Below are 14,720 nucleotides of genomic sequence, written 5' to 3'. Positions count from 1 at the left end.
GCATTTACTATTTCATTTGCCAGTCTTAAATTCTGTCAAATTTATCACAGACACTTATAAAAAGCTTTAAAAATATTTAACAAGATAAAAGCACAAAAAAATCTACACCTAGATATATTATGTTCAAACTGCAGAAAGTCAAGATAAGGAAAAAAATATCCAAAGAAGTCAGGAGAAAAATGTCTTACCTATATAAGAGTGAGAATAAGTATAATTGTAAGGCCCAATTACATTGGGCCTTGGCTCAAATATCATGCAAATGAGAAGAGAATAAAGGGATTCCCTAGTAGCCTAGCAATTAAGGATCTGACAGTTGTCACTGCCGTGCTGTGTGTTCAATTCCTGTCCTGGGAACTTCTGTATGCCATGGGTGTAGCCATTTAAAAGAGAAAGAGAGAGGGATAAAATATTTCATGTTGAGAGGAAAAAAAATCAACCTAGAATTCTATATCCAGTGAAATTATCTTTCAAAAATGAAGAAATAAAAACTTTTTCAAACAAACCAAAAACTGAGCAAATGCATTGCCAGTCAAACTGGCTTGCAATCAATGTTAAAAGGGATTATTCAGAGAAAAGAAAAATGATTTTGTTCAGAACATTGGATCTACATAAAGAAAGAGCTTTAGAGAAGAAATAAGTGAAGGTTAAATTTAAAAACTTTTATTATTTTTAGTTAATCTGACAGATGTTTGTCCACAATAATAGTAGCAAAAATACATTCAATGCTTATAGTTTATGGAGCAATAAAAGCAATGACAGCAATGATACAAGGAACAGGAAAAAGGAATTAGGAAAACTTTATTATAAGGAGCTTATACTGCCTGTGAAGTGATATAGTGTCATTCAAAAGTGGACTAAAACACTAACCATATCAAATGCTTGTGAGAATGTGGAACAATAGCGATTGCTCATGACAAGGCAAATTGGCCCAGCCCCTTTGGAAGACAGCTTGACAGCTGCTTGCAAAACTATACCTACTCTTACCATGCAATCCATGAATGTTCTGTATCGTTCACTCAAATGAGTTGAAAAACTTATGTCCCACAGTAACTTGCATGTCGATATTTTTAGTGTTTTAGTCATAGTTGTCAAAACTTCGAAACAACTTAGAATTTCAACAGGTAAATAGCTAAACTGTGGTATATCCATATGATAGACTATTACGTGGCACTAAAAAGAAATGATCTATTAAGCCACAAAAAGACATAGAGGAAACTTAAATGCACATTGCTAAGTGAAAGCAGCCAACCCAAAGGGCTACATATTGTGTCATTTCAACAACGTCACACTCTGTGAAAGGCAAAACTTTGGGGATGATTTTTTTTTTGTCTTTTGTCTATTCAGGGTGCTCCCATGGCACATGGAGGTTCCCAGGCTAGGGGCTGAAACAGAGCGGTAGCTGCTGGCCTATGCCATAGCCACAGCCACTGCACCACTGGATCTGAGCTGCATCTGCGACCTACACCACAGCTCATGGCAGGGATGATTTTTTAAAAGTCAGAAGTTGCAAGGTGCTTGGGTGGGAGGGAGAGGTTAGTAGGTGGAGCACAAGGGATTTTTAGGGACGTTAAATCTTGACATTATGCATTTGTCAAAACCTATCGGACTGTACAACACAAAAACTGATCCCGAATGCAAACTATGGACTCTAGTTACCAACATCACAGCATTATTTCATCAAATATAACAAATGCTTCATAGCAATGCAAGAGCCTAACAGGGAAAACTGTGAGGTCAGGAAATAGGGTGCATGGGAACTCTTTGGGCCTTTTCTTCAATAGGCTCGGAATCTAAAGCTGGGGTTTTCGTTGTTTTGTTTTCAAGTATATACTTCAAAAAATTAAAACCGTTCATTGCAAACTGCAATAAATGTGAAATTCTTTCCCAGAAAGATTTATCCTTGATGAACAGGTGATAGTTTCCCCTCCCTTATCTGACTTTGGAGTGGCCACATGACTTGTCTTGACCAATGAAATGCTAGCAGGCACGTGCTGGACTACAAGTTGAAAAGCGTTTGCCTGACTGGGCATCTACTCTTGGACTCTTTCACTGCCATGAAAACAACATGCCCTGGATGGTCCCAGAAGGTGAACAACGCATGAACAGAGCTGCCTTGGGTAAGGGAACCAGGCTGAGCGAGACTCTTACAGATGCATGAGCTTGAGATCAGCAGAATCACCCAGGGGGCGCCCATGGTGAATCAACGAACACTCAGCTGACCCACAGACAGGAGAACCAAGTTTGTATTCTTGTATAACCACTGTGGTTTTCTCATTGTTCTTTATGCGGTAAAAGTTATTCGAGTGAAATGGGTCTAGTTGAAAGAGGCGTGCTCCCTTAGCGAAACCCTAAGATATGTGAGACTGGTTTGAGAACCAGAAAAATGGATAGTAAGGACCTATTTCATGGTGTCATAGCCATGAAATATTTAGTAAAACTGTTGCCTGTTGTACATTGAAATAGAGAATCGCTCCTTTGCAATTTGGCATATTTTTTCAGTGTGTCAATTTCCACACGTGCAAACCTGACAACAAAACTTGCCTTGCTTTTGATTAATACGCAGAGTCCATGATAATTTTATGAAAACTGTCTTTTTTTTTATAGTGCTATGTCCTCCATTCTATGAACAGAGTGCTCTCCTTCAATCATTTTAACCTTTTAAAAATATTTTTTCTCAAGTTTCTGTCGTGGCTCAGTGGTCATGAACCCGGCTAGTATCCATGAGGACGCAGGTTTAATCCCTGGCCTCGCTCACTGGGTCAAGGATCCAGCTTTGCCGTGAGCTGTGGTGTAGGTCACAGATGCCTGGCTCTGATCTGGCGTTGCCGTGGCTGTGGCCTGTAGGCCGGCAATTACAGCTCTGATTGGACCCTTAGCCTGGGAACTTCCATATACCATGGGTGTGGCCCTAAAAAGACAAAAAAAAAAAAAATTCTCAGGAGTCTTTTATACTTTTCAGTGTATATATTTATACCTTTTTGTAGCTTTATTATGAGTTAATTGATATTTTGACGCTAAATTAAATATTTTTAAATTTAATTTTCCTTTTGTTTGTTGCTGATATAGCAAATGCAGTATGTTGCAATAACCCCATTGTCAATTCAGTGACCTTGCTAAATCCTCTTACCAAATAGGTTTTGAAATTTGGGGGAGATTTTCTATGATTATTCTTATGTTGGCTAGAATACTTACAGTTTTACTTTTGCTTTTTCAGTCTTTTAACTTCTATTTCTTGGTCTTGCCTAATCGCGCTGGCTGCCATAAAACAGACTTCTAGTACATGTTAAATATAAGGACTAAAGGCAACAGAAAGGGGTTGGGAAGGTAAAAACGCAGTCTCCAGATCATGCACGTCAAAATCAAGTTCATGTCTAACTAGGTCTAAGCCAATGCTTTTAAACTTTTTCTTTGTCTTTGAAAAGTTACACTTCACAGCACATTTTCCAAAAGTCCTTCTACCATCCAAAGGGTTCCGAGGCCCATTGAGGTCAATGGCTATGAACTTCAAACACAAACTGTTCTATTGGAACCAATTATAGCATTAGACCAACCAAGAGCCCAAAGAGAACAAAGTAATGAAAAGTGCATTTCTAGCCAATTTCTGAGCACCTGTTCTACGGCTAGATTATTTTTGGCAAAATCCGTGGATAAATCATGAGGCTTGACATCAAGGAAAGAAATGCTCTTTTCCTAAAAATACTAAACCTCATAGAACACTTACAATATTTTCACTTCACTGTGCTATTATTCAAAATTGCATGACATGCAGAGGAAAAATTCTGTGCCCAAACTATGGAAGCTCTGGACATTTAAAGGAAAAACAACCAGCTGGCATTCAGCACATTTATCATCTCCTGCCAAGTTTAATTCCTTTACTTTTGATATGACTATAGAGCTAATGAAAGTTAAACCTCTAAAAGAAGTTTTCTAAATTTTCCATTATGCATTTCGTATATGTGAAATCCCGATGTGGGACCAATATTGCTAAGACATTTTTGATTTTAGGTAATTGTATTCTTTAAGATAAATGCAATGTATTGAATATATAAGTAAGGATATATGGTATAAAATTTACCAGAAAATAAAATTCTTTTCTAGACTAGAATCCTAGAGAATGTGGTTGAGAAATAAAGATCACTTTGCACAGAACATATCAGTTATTTTTTATTATTAAAATTATGTTTAGGAGTTCCCGTCATGGCACAGTGGTTAACGAATGCGACTGGGAACCATGAGGTTGCGGGTTCGGTCCCTGCCCTTGCTCAGTGGGTTAACGATCCGGCGTTGCCGTGAGCTGTGGTGTAGGTTGCAGACGTGGCTCGGATCCCGCATGGCTGTGGCTCTGACTTAGGCCAGTGGTACAGCTCCGATTCAACCCCTAGCCTGGGAACCTCCATATGCCGCGGGAGCGGCCCAAAGAAATGGCAAAAAGACAAAAAAAAAAAAAATTATGTTTAGATCATTGGGATTGTCTCTGTAATTTCCTTTTCTGATCTTTCATTGTTGGTATGCAGAAATTCAATAGATTTCTGTGTATTACTTTTGCCTCCAGCAATTTTATTGAGTTCATTGCTGAGCTCTAATAGTTTTCTGATAGTGTCTCTAGAATTTTCTATGTATAGTGTCATGTCATCTGCAAACAGTGACAGTTTTACTTCCTTTTCAATTTGGATTCTTTTTTCTTTTTCTTCTCTGATTGCTATGGTTAGGACTTCTAAAACTATGCTGAATAAAAATGGCAAGAGTGGGCATCCTTGTCTGGTTCCTGGTCTTACAGGAAATGCTTTTAGCCTTTTACCATTGAATAGGATCTTAGCTGTCGGTTTGTCAAATGTCGCCATTATTGTGCTGAGGTATGTTCTCTCTCGGCCCATTTTCTGGAGAGTTTTTATCATAAATGGATGTTGGACTCATTCTGGGTTTGGTTTCTGCTTCCTTGATGACTAGTGATGTTGAGCATCTTGTCATGTCCTTGTTGGCCATTTGCATGTCTTCTTTGGAGAAATGTCTCTTCGAGTCCTCTGCCCATTTATTAATAAGATTTTTTCCTATTAAATTATATGAATTTCATATATAATTTAGATATTAACCCCTTACCAGATAGATGGTTTTCAAATATTCTTCCCACTCAGTAGGTTGCCTTTTCATTTTGTTTATGGTTTCCTTTGCCAGACATAAACTTTATAGTTAGATACAGACCCACTTGTTGAATTTTGCTTTTGTGGCTTGTGCTTTTGGTACACTGATCCAGGAGTGATATGGGATATGTTGGTTGGTCAAATGAATAATCTATGTGGCATATAATATTTATACACAAACAATATACACAATATACTTCTAGCATATGGTATCCATAAAAAGAAACTCCAGAAGGATTATAGCTATAAATACAAAAAACAAAATAAAAATTTGGGGATAAAACTAGTGACCACTGTCTTCATAAGCCTGGTACAGTGAAAAAATAAAATAAAACTAAGCAGGAAACAAACAGGAATAATAGGAAAAGAGCAATAAATTTTGACCACATTAAATTAAGAACTTCTGTTCATCAAAGACACCAAAAAGAGAATGAAAAATCAAGCAAGAGAATGGGAGAATGTCTCATTAAAGCATATGACTAACAAAGACCACATTGTCTAAAATAGGAAACAAGCCCTTCAAATCAGTAAGAAAAGAAATCAGAAGAAAAATGGACAAGAGCCTTGAGCCATCGTGTCAAATGAAGAAGATATTCGGATCAAACACAAACTTAATAACAGGTTCTCAAATGCATTAGTCACTAGAGAATGCAAATTCAAATCTTACTTCTTTACCCACAGGAAGGGCTGGAACTAAAAGACCGATAAGTCCAAACAGTTGAAAGACATGACATAGGGGGTGGTCTCTGACCGTGTCTGAGGGAGTGTGACGTGGTGGAACCACGTTGTGTCTGCTGTCATGGAAGATATGATTTACTGTCCTGGCTTGGCCCCCAACTCAATATCGCATAGTAGAGATAATTCCACATATCATTTTTTTGTCTCCTAATTCTGGAGAAATGCTTTTGTACTTTTTAAGTACGATGTTTGCTGTAGGATTTTTGTGGATACGTTTTTCAGATGAAAAAGGTTATGCTTTTTTTTTTTAATTCTTAATTTGCTATGAATTTATTTTTCTTAAAACATTAATGGTTGTTGATTCCTACCAAAAGCATTTTGTTCCTTTTTTGAGCTGATTGTATGTTTTTTACTTTATTCTCTTTATGTATAAACTGTATGGATTAATTTTTGAATATTAACTCAAACTTTAATTCCTATAATGACCTCAGTTTGGTAATGATTTTTAATTTGGGGGTATATTTGCTTTGCTATTTTTTTCTTTAATATGTTTGGTATCTTTTTTGTTTACCTTTCTCAATCTCTTTTAAAAGGTTATCTTGTCCTCAAAATACAAGTTGATTGTTTTTTGGTTTGGGGGGTTTTTTTTTTGTTTGTTTTGTTTTTTTCTGTCTTTTCAGGACTGCACCAGTGGCATAGGGAGGTTCCCAGGGTAGGAGTAGAATCGGAGCTGCAGCCACCGCTGGCCTACACCACAGCCACAGCAACGCCAGATCCGAGCCACATCTGCAACCTCCACACAGCTCAGGGCAACACCGGATCCTTAACCCACTGAGCGAGGTCAGGGATTGAACCTGTGTCCTCATGGATGCTAGTCAGGTTCGTTTCTGCTGAGCCACGATGGGAACTTCAGCTGATTGTATTTTCACCAATACAAACATTTGGATTTTTGTGCCAAAGCTTAAATATGAAAAGTGTTTATAGTTTTAACTTTTGGAATTATTTTTTTCTTTTTTGTTTTTGTTTTTGTTTTTAAGTGCTCTAAAATACTGATGCCTGAATTGGTATTGAAGATATACAAATGTGCTGTGAGCATATAAATTTGAAAGGTAAAATAGTCAGGTATAATTAGTGCTTGGGTGAGGTATTAACACTTTCACAAGGTAAATTTTGTGAAAAACATTTTGAACAAAAACAACAGATTTAGTAAAACTAGATTTAAGATGGGTACTTCAATAAAAAGTTCTGATATTTGAAAAATACATGTTTTCCTCATCTGTCCCTAGAATCTGGCTGGGGTTTCATCTTGGCCTCCAGTGAAACCACAAATCCCCCCATCAGTTTTATGTGAAAAAATTGGCCATGAACCCGAGCATCCCAAAGTTGCCCTCTAACTCAGCTCTCCACCAAAATGGATAAAGGCTCCTTGGGATGTTATGATTTTTGCCATGTGCTGGAAAAGAGGAAAATGAAAGATGATCCTATAACAACAACTGGTAGTTTCCACAAAGCAAACATGGTTTTGGTCTTTCTTAAATAGTGATGAAATAACATAGGAACCCAGTCTGTCAAGCTTGATGCTTTTTTTTTTTGTCTTTTTGCCATTTCTTGGGCCGCTCCTGCGGCACATGAAGGTTCCCAGGCTAGGGGTCAAATCGGAGCTGTAGCAACCGGCCTATACCAGAGCCACAGCAACACGGGATCCAAGCCGCATCTGCGACCTACACCGCAGCTCACGGCAACGCTGGATCCCCAACCCACTGAGCAAGGCCAGGGATCGAACCCGCAACCTCATGGTTCCTAGTCGGCTACGTTGACCACTGCGCCACAACAGAAACTCTGCTTGATGCTTTTACAAAAGGAATAAACAGTTAATCTAGGTGCGTGTCCCCAGAGTCTTACATTCAGCCATCCTTAGGGGATTGAACATTCCCTTGATACGTCAGTCTGGCTAGCCAGGGACTGTGTAGCAATAGGACAGAAATTATGCTAACATAAATTAAACTGTAGAAGTGACACTTTTGAGTTGAATCGATCAATATATAAATTCCAATCAGCGCTATCATTTGTATGGGTTTTCCTACTCATTCAAGTGAGTGCAGTGTTTGCGATAATCCAGCTGTGGCGATGGCTCACATCCCATTTTTTGATGTCAGATGACTGCGGACAGCTTGTAAGCCTTGCTCTCCTCCTTCCCTTTGTCCCACATCTGGACAAGCTAATGGGAATGGCGGGGGGAGGGGGACTCCCTCCTTTGGTGTCCACTGGAGGTTCAACCTTGACCCCACCCCTGAGCACTGCAAAAACCCAGGCCAGTCTCCTTTCCTGACCCTCTCGAGTCATTTCAGCCCTGCTCTCCCCAGACCTCAAATTGGATGGGTTATGAAGCTTTTCACACCCTCTTGAAGTATACTTAGCATCAACAGTCTTGCCACTTGAACCAAACTGTCTGCCCCTGAAGGTGGCTGTAACACTGCTACACTGGGAAATCTGTCATTGAACCCCAAGTTATTATTCTAAATGTTTAACAGAAACTGACAATACAGAATTGAGCCGTAATTTAAAACTGAGATCAAATGCAACTGTTTGTAAACAGTGTTTAAAAGTTTAGTCCAATATGATTTTCCATAATTGCAAGCTCAGCTATGTCAGCTATGTAAGTAGCATTGCAACCTGGTAGAAGGCATTTGTTAGATTACAAGGCTTCCCTATCTGGGATGTGGAGTTAGACAGTCGGAAACGTAAACCTCTAATTTCAGCTTGAGGAAGTTAAAGATATTAATTGTGCCTGGAAATGGAGCTAGAATTATAAGAGAATTCAATCTGTAACAGAATGATAATAAGCAAGAAGGACCTTTTCATTTTTTTGGCCATGCCCCTGGCATGCAGAAGTTCCTGGACCAAGGATGAAGCCCACACCCTAGAAGTGACAACACTGAATCCTTACCTGCTAGGCCACCAGGGAACTCCAACAATGACCATTTTCAAGTCAACATAAAGTCTGCTAGATTCATGTGTAAAAGAAGATTTTCCCTTAACATTCAAGAACATCTATACTTTAAACGTACAAGCTAAGAGATTAGATATTATTTTAAACCCCAAAAAGGAACTAGAAATAGTTTCTTCTACAAACAGCCTCCCCACACCCAACAAAACCCAAGTGACTCAAAGGGCGACCTCAAGAGAGGAGAACTTGGGGAAAGAGGAGAAAATTGCCACGATGGTAGAGCATCACTGGTATGTGGATTAGAGAAGCTGGGGGGCCTGGGGGAATAGGGGACTTGTAAATTTAGGAGACTGCAAACATGATAAAGTCCTCGCAGCAACTTGGTGAAGCAAGAGAAACACAGTCATGGTAATAACATGGTCTGGGTAGCAAAAGTTAAACCCTTCTCTGGGTTTCCAGTAGCCCCCGAGCATCACAGAAAAGCATCTAAAAGATATTCCTGTCCTTGAAAGAGACAATGTCTCTCTATCAGATGTCACTGAGAGACGAACCGCAGACCTGAAAGGGTCTGACACTGGGAGGGATGGCAGGACCTCTGCAAGAGGAGGTTGAACACAGGCACCCAAGTCAAAGATCTGCCAGGCCAAGGCTGGAGTGGATGAGGCACACCTGAGCTGACGGTGGTCGAAGACAAGCCACACACACAGGTGTCTCTGATGTCACCTCTCAATAGTAAGGGAGCAATTTGAAATTGCTAGAAAAATCTCTGATATGTCTGATATTAGCCTGAGCTGGGGAGATCAGATAATTGAGGACTAGGTTGTCTGGAACCCTAGATACCATTTAAAGTTGATCATACAAAAATAAGATTTTTTTGGTCTTTTTGCACACCTGAAAAACCTGTGTCCAGGTATCAGAATTCTTGACAATTACTACCCCTTGAAAATTATTTCAGTTATAATGATTATGGAAACCCACCTCCAAGATTAAGTATTGAGAACCAAGATGCTCAGTCCAAGACGGCATGTTAAGTAGCTGCATCAATACTAGCAACTACCATTTTCCAGAACCGCCTGTCTTGGACTAAAAAAAAATAATAATAATCCTTGCTTTTTAAATCAGTATGAAGCATATTTTTAATTACTTGCAGCTGAAAGCATTCCTAAATATCAAGACATTTTTGAAACTGTTTTAGACATTTTTTTTAGTTTTGTTTTTTTTTAGGGCCCCATTCGCAGCATATGGAAGTTCCCATGCTAGGGGTCAAATCAGAGCTGTAGCCGCCAGCCACAGCCAAAGCAATGCCAGATCCGAGCTGCACCTGTGACCTACACCATAGCTCATGGCAATGCCAGATCCTTTAACCCACTGAGTGAGGCCAGGGATCAACCCCAGTCCTCATGGATACTAGTCAGGTTCTTTACTGCTAAGCCACGATGGGAACACCTAAAACTGTTTTAAATTAATAAGCAATATAAAAATAAGATTTGTTAGTATTACACTTAAAGATACATAGCATACCATGGTATGTACATTTTATTTAAGTTGTGATTAATAAAACTAAATATTATTTATGCATCAGTTAAATGACACTGTTGAAAAAATGAAATTATGTATTGCACCATTGAAAAGAATGAAAAGATGAATGTCTCTCCTAACTCCTGAGCCACAGGCAACACATCAGCAAAATGAGAACCTATGATAATTTTACTTTAAAATGGAAAATATATGGAGTTCCCATCATGGCTCAGCGGTAACGAACCCGACTAGTATCCGTGAGGGTACAGGTTCAATCCTGGCCTCACTCAGTGGGTTCAGGAGCTGTGAACCATGAGCTGTGGTGTAGACCACAGACATGGCTCAGATACCACATTGCTGTGACTGTGGTGCAGGTGGGCAGCTGCAGCTCCAATTGGACCCCTAGCCTGGGAACTTCCATATACCATAGGTGTGGCCATAAAAATCAATAAATAAATAAAATAGAAAATATATGCTAAATTCACTCTATTGGAACCATAGGATGGAAAAAAAAAAAAAGATATTTTGTGATGTCTTTATAGCCTTCCTCAGGAAACTTGTCCCGGCAAAGACAAAAGCCCTTAGCAGAAGAAGACAGAGTCCAAAAGCACCCACTTCCTCCTCCACCCTCTACACACTGCCTTCAGAATCACTGCCAGCTCTTCCCTGCAGATGCTGTCTAGGCTGACATACCTGGCCCAGCCCACCAATCCACGCCTTTTCCTGCCATTTCCCTCAATACCACCTATGTTCCATCCAGAGCTACTCAATCTACTCCTCATGGAAAGTGTCTCCAGCAGAGTCTATGGACCCCTCATGAGATCCTCGCATGAGATTAACACAAGGTCTGTGCTGCGGGCACGAGCCACCATGTGCATTTTTCATCGTATTACACAGGTCTTTCCCTCCGTTGAATGTGAGGCCAGAGCCTATCCCCTTGGCATCCTGGAATTTAGGATGGATCATGACCTTTGGGTTGACTGGAAGTGACTTGCAGGTGGATGGATTCAGATTTATCCAAACACCAAAGAAGGAAAGAAAAGCTGCAAAGAAGCCACACAAAGAACATTTGTAAGACTGGGGGTGGAAATTTCAAACTTTTTTAAATTAATACATGTCCATATCCTTTTGTTTACTAATTATGTACACTGTCTTCATCAAATAAAGATTGCATCTACGTACTCTGTTTATGGAAGAAAAATGTAACTTCAGATGATTAATAATCCCCAGTATTTTCACATAGCATCTCCTGAGCAGAGATTCGGGGACTATCTTCCACATTCAGAAATAGCTCAATGAACCAACTGGTCTTTGATGCCCAGTGGCCTCCGGAATAAGTGAAGAATTGTGCTTCCTCTAGGGATTACTGGTTTCCATTTTTAGCCCTTAGTGCTTGACTAACCACCACATGAAAATGAAAAAACCTATACTGACTTCCTAATTGAAGCTGTGTCTGATTATGGAAACACTTAAAACATAAAAATGGATTGCACATGGCCTGCCCCTAGCACTGAATTCAGGCACCATTTCCTGCCATCAATCCTTGATAGGGCAGAACCAATCCAGGGCTGGGCCATGAAGTTATGCTGAAATGTGGACTAGTAAGAATAGCAATTTTTCGACCAACAACCCTTACCATATTCAGTTTCAAAGCATTTTCCTAGCTATTTCACGGTGACATTGTAGGCAGACCTTCCCAGACATCCCACAGCGTATCTGAGAATTTGAGCTTATATACACATTGAATCTTTGCAGGGGGCTTAAGTATTCACAGATTTTTTTTTTTTACTAGCAGAAGGCCATTGGCTCCAGCCTGAAACGTCATTACTAACTTGAACTATGTGATTAGTCAGTTTCTAATTCCTATCCGTCTTCATACAGAAACCTAACGAGAGAATACCGTCTGTGTTTGCTAGATCCATCTTTCATTCCCTACCCAGACCACACTTCCCAGGAGGAGGGATGGGAAGAGGAGGGCTGTTATTATCCTAGCTAATGTTCAACAGAAACTTAAATTTTATAAAAAGGATGGTTTGAGGAACTGATAAAGGGTAATGAGGAAAACTAGGAGATATCAACCATAGAACCCAAAATGGCTTCATCTTCGCTTCTCCTTAGGAGATGCTTAAGAGGAAAAGGAAGATGCTTCAGCCACAACAGGGATCCCTGTAACCATGCCCTCCTCCTGTGCCCAGTCTGTGCTCCTGCCACCAAGGGCTTCAAGGTCCCTGAAAACCTACACTGAGTTCCCATCAGCAGACCTGGGCCAGCCGCTCCTGGGTCTCCCGCTGCGACGAGGAGGAGGCAGAATCAATGCTTCATAGTCAGAGAAATGAGCTCTGTGGAATCACCCAGATGGGGTTTCAGATCTCAGCCTTGCCACTTACTAGCTAGAATTTTTTATCTCTTTTTTTCATATATCAAGTGACAGTTTATTTTTATTTTACTCTATATTCGTGACGCTACCAGGCTGCATTTTCTTGAGTGCAAGATTTTGCTTCTCTTTGATCCACGAGAATTTCAGTATCATCGCTCTCTGAGAAGATCTAGTTTCTATGAGGTCGGTGGGACTGTCCAGCAAAAAACAATGCTTGGCGTGAAGGCACATTTTGCCAAGCTGTTCGGGTGTGGTTCTTTCACACAGCTTTTAATTCCTTCTCCCCCTATGTTTTGTTTTGTTTGTTTGTTTGTTTTCCTGCACTTGACGGTGTGTTTCCTCATTATGAAGCACAGGATCTTATCGGCTTTATGTGTCCACAAGGAATGTCCACAGAACGGTGGTGGCCAAGATGAGACGGCACATCAAACAGCTTTGCAATTAGAGCCTCCCGGCAGAGAAGAATAACGCAGATCTATGAAAAATGCAACACAATGCCGGTCATCATTCGTCCATTCCCTTCCTGATGGACCATTCGTTTTTCTCACCTTTTCCATCATTACAAACACACTTTGGATTAGAAATACATAGCTCGAATCATCCTCTTGGATATCACCCGTGGTGCTGCTACGACTGCTCATGGTATTAGGAAGCCTATCAGGTGGTCTAGGAAAATGTGTTTGGAAGAGAAATTGCTTTTAAAATCTGCTTCCAGCACACCAATGTTCACACGTAGCTCCCACCAGGAGTCCACCATTATGTCTCTGGAATTTTCTCTCTTATCTTCAGGTCACACACACGTGAACACGGAGAGTGTAATTCGAAAGGCTACGTAAAAGCAGGTGGCACTGTGTGGAAAACCAAAGGAAAGCCACTTCCATTTCCTCTTGCTCCTGAAGACAAGAGAGCCAGGGGGGGATAAAAATGTGTGAGATCCCTTCCAGATATAACAATCCCTGGTTTATTTTCTAGCCAATGATGTGTTTGAACTTGGTTAGTCACCCAGACAGCACTGTCAAGTCAAATGCTTTGAAGCTTTCTTTTCATCCTAAGAAAGCTAGAGGACTCAGGGTCTCTCTAAAAATAAAACTTACACGGTGTCCCTAAATGCTGGTCCCTGTCTTAAGATCTTTAACCTACGATAAATCATTGACTCTAACGATCGCTAATACTCCCATAGTAATTAACGTGTGCCAGATAACTCGCTTTCTGTCTAGTAACCCTCAATCTTCACAATACTTTGTAAAGTCGATGCTTTAGTTTCCTCCTTGGATGCGCGTGGAAACTGAGGCGCAGAGAGATCACAGGCTGGTTCCAGGGCAGTGGAGGTGAGAGCTGAGGGGTCCGGGCAGCAGCCAGGCTCTTAGCAACTCCACGGGCAGCCTGTGGCTCCCAGCAGAGTCTAGCTGTCACTCTTCTTGGGTTGTTCTGTTTGTTGTGCTGTTCCAGCCATTGTGATAAGGTCCTGTTCAAGAGCTGCCTGCCTATCCTCCCAGGAGGAGGTAGAATTTTGTGGAAGCTGAATCTCGTGGATAAAGAAAACTAGCTCCTTGGTCAGAATGAAAGCCAGCGACCTTGGCCTCATTTGTTAGTCATCCAGTTTAGGAGCATGGGTGGGGGGCGGGGGAGGTCTTGGGGGGGTGAGTAGAAACACCTGGGATCAAAGAAGATTCTGTTTCTCGCAGGACTTTCAACTTTTGCATTTATAAAACAAGTCATAAGCCAAGTGACATTATTCCACTATTTAGCATTTGGGGGGATTACCAGGTCAAAGTCATGTGCCTGAACCGGAAGTGTCGGAACCCCTTAATCTTCATTTCATTGTAAGGAGGCCGTGCTAAACCAGATTAGGGTACAAAAGAGTCCACATGCCTCAGACGAGTCACGACACACGGCAGGGGCCGGGTGTTCTCATCAGCAAGTGGCATCACGTTTGTGAGGGGCTTAGCACAACACCTCACACAAGGGCAGGGCTGAAACCCAGGAGTCAGGGGAGCTGCTATTGCACTATTATGATTGCTCTTCTTACTATCATTAAAAAGGCGAGGGACATTTAGGTCGT

The sequence above is a fragment of the Phacochoerus africanus genome, chromosome 16, assembly GCF_016906955.1.
Source record: "Phacochoerus africanus isolate WHEZ1 chromosome 16, ROS_Pafr_v1, whole genome shotgun sequence".
Taxonomy (NCBI): domain Eukaryota; kingdom Metazoa; phylum Chordata; class Mammalia; order Artiodactyla; family Suidae; genus Phacochoerus; species Phacochoerus africanus.
Note: the sequence above shows the minus strand (reverse complement) of the source record.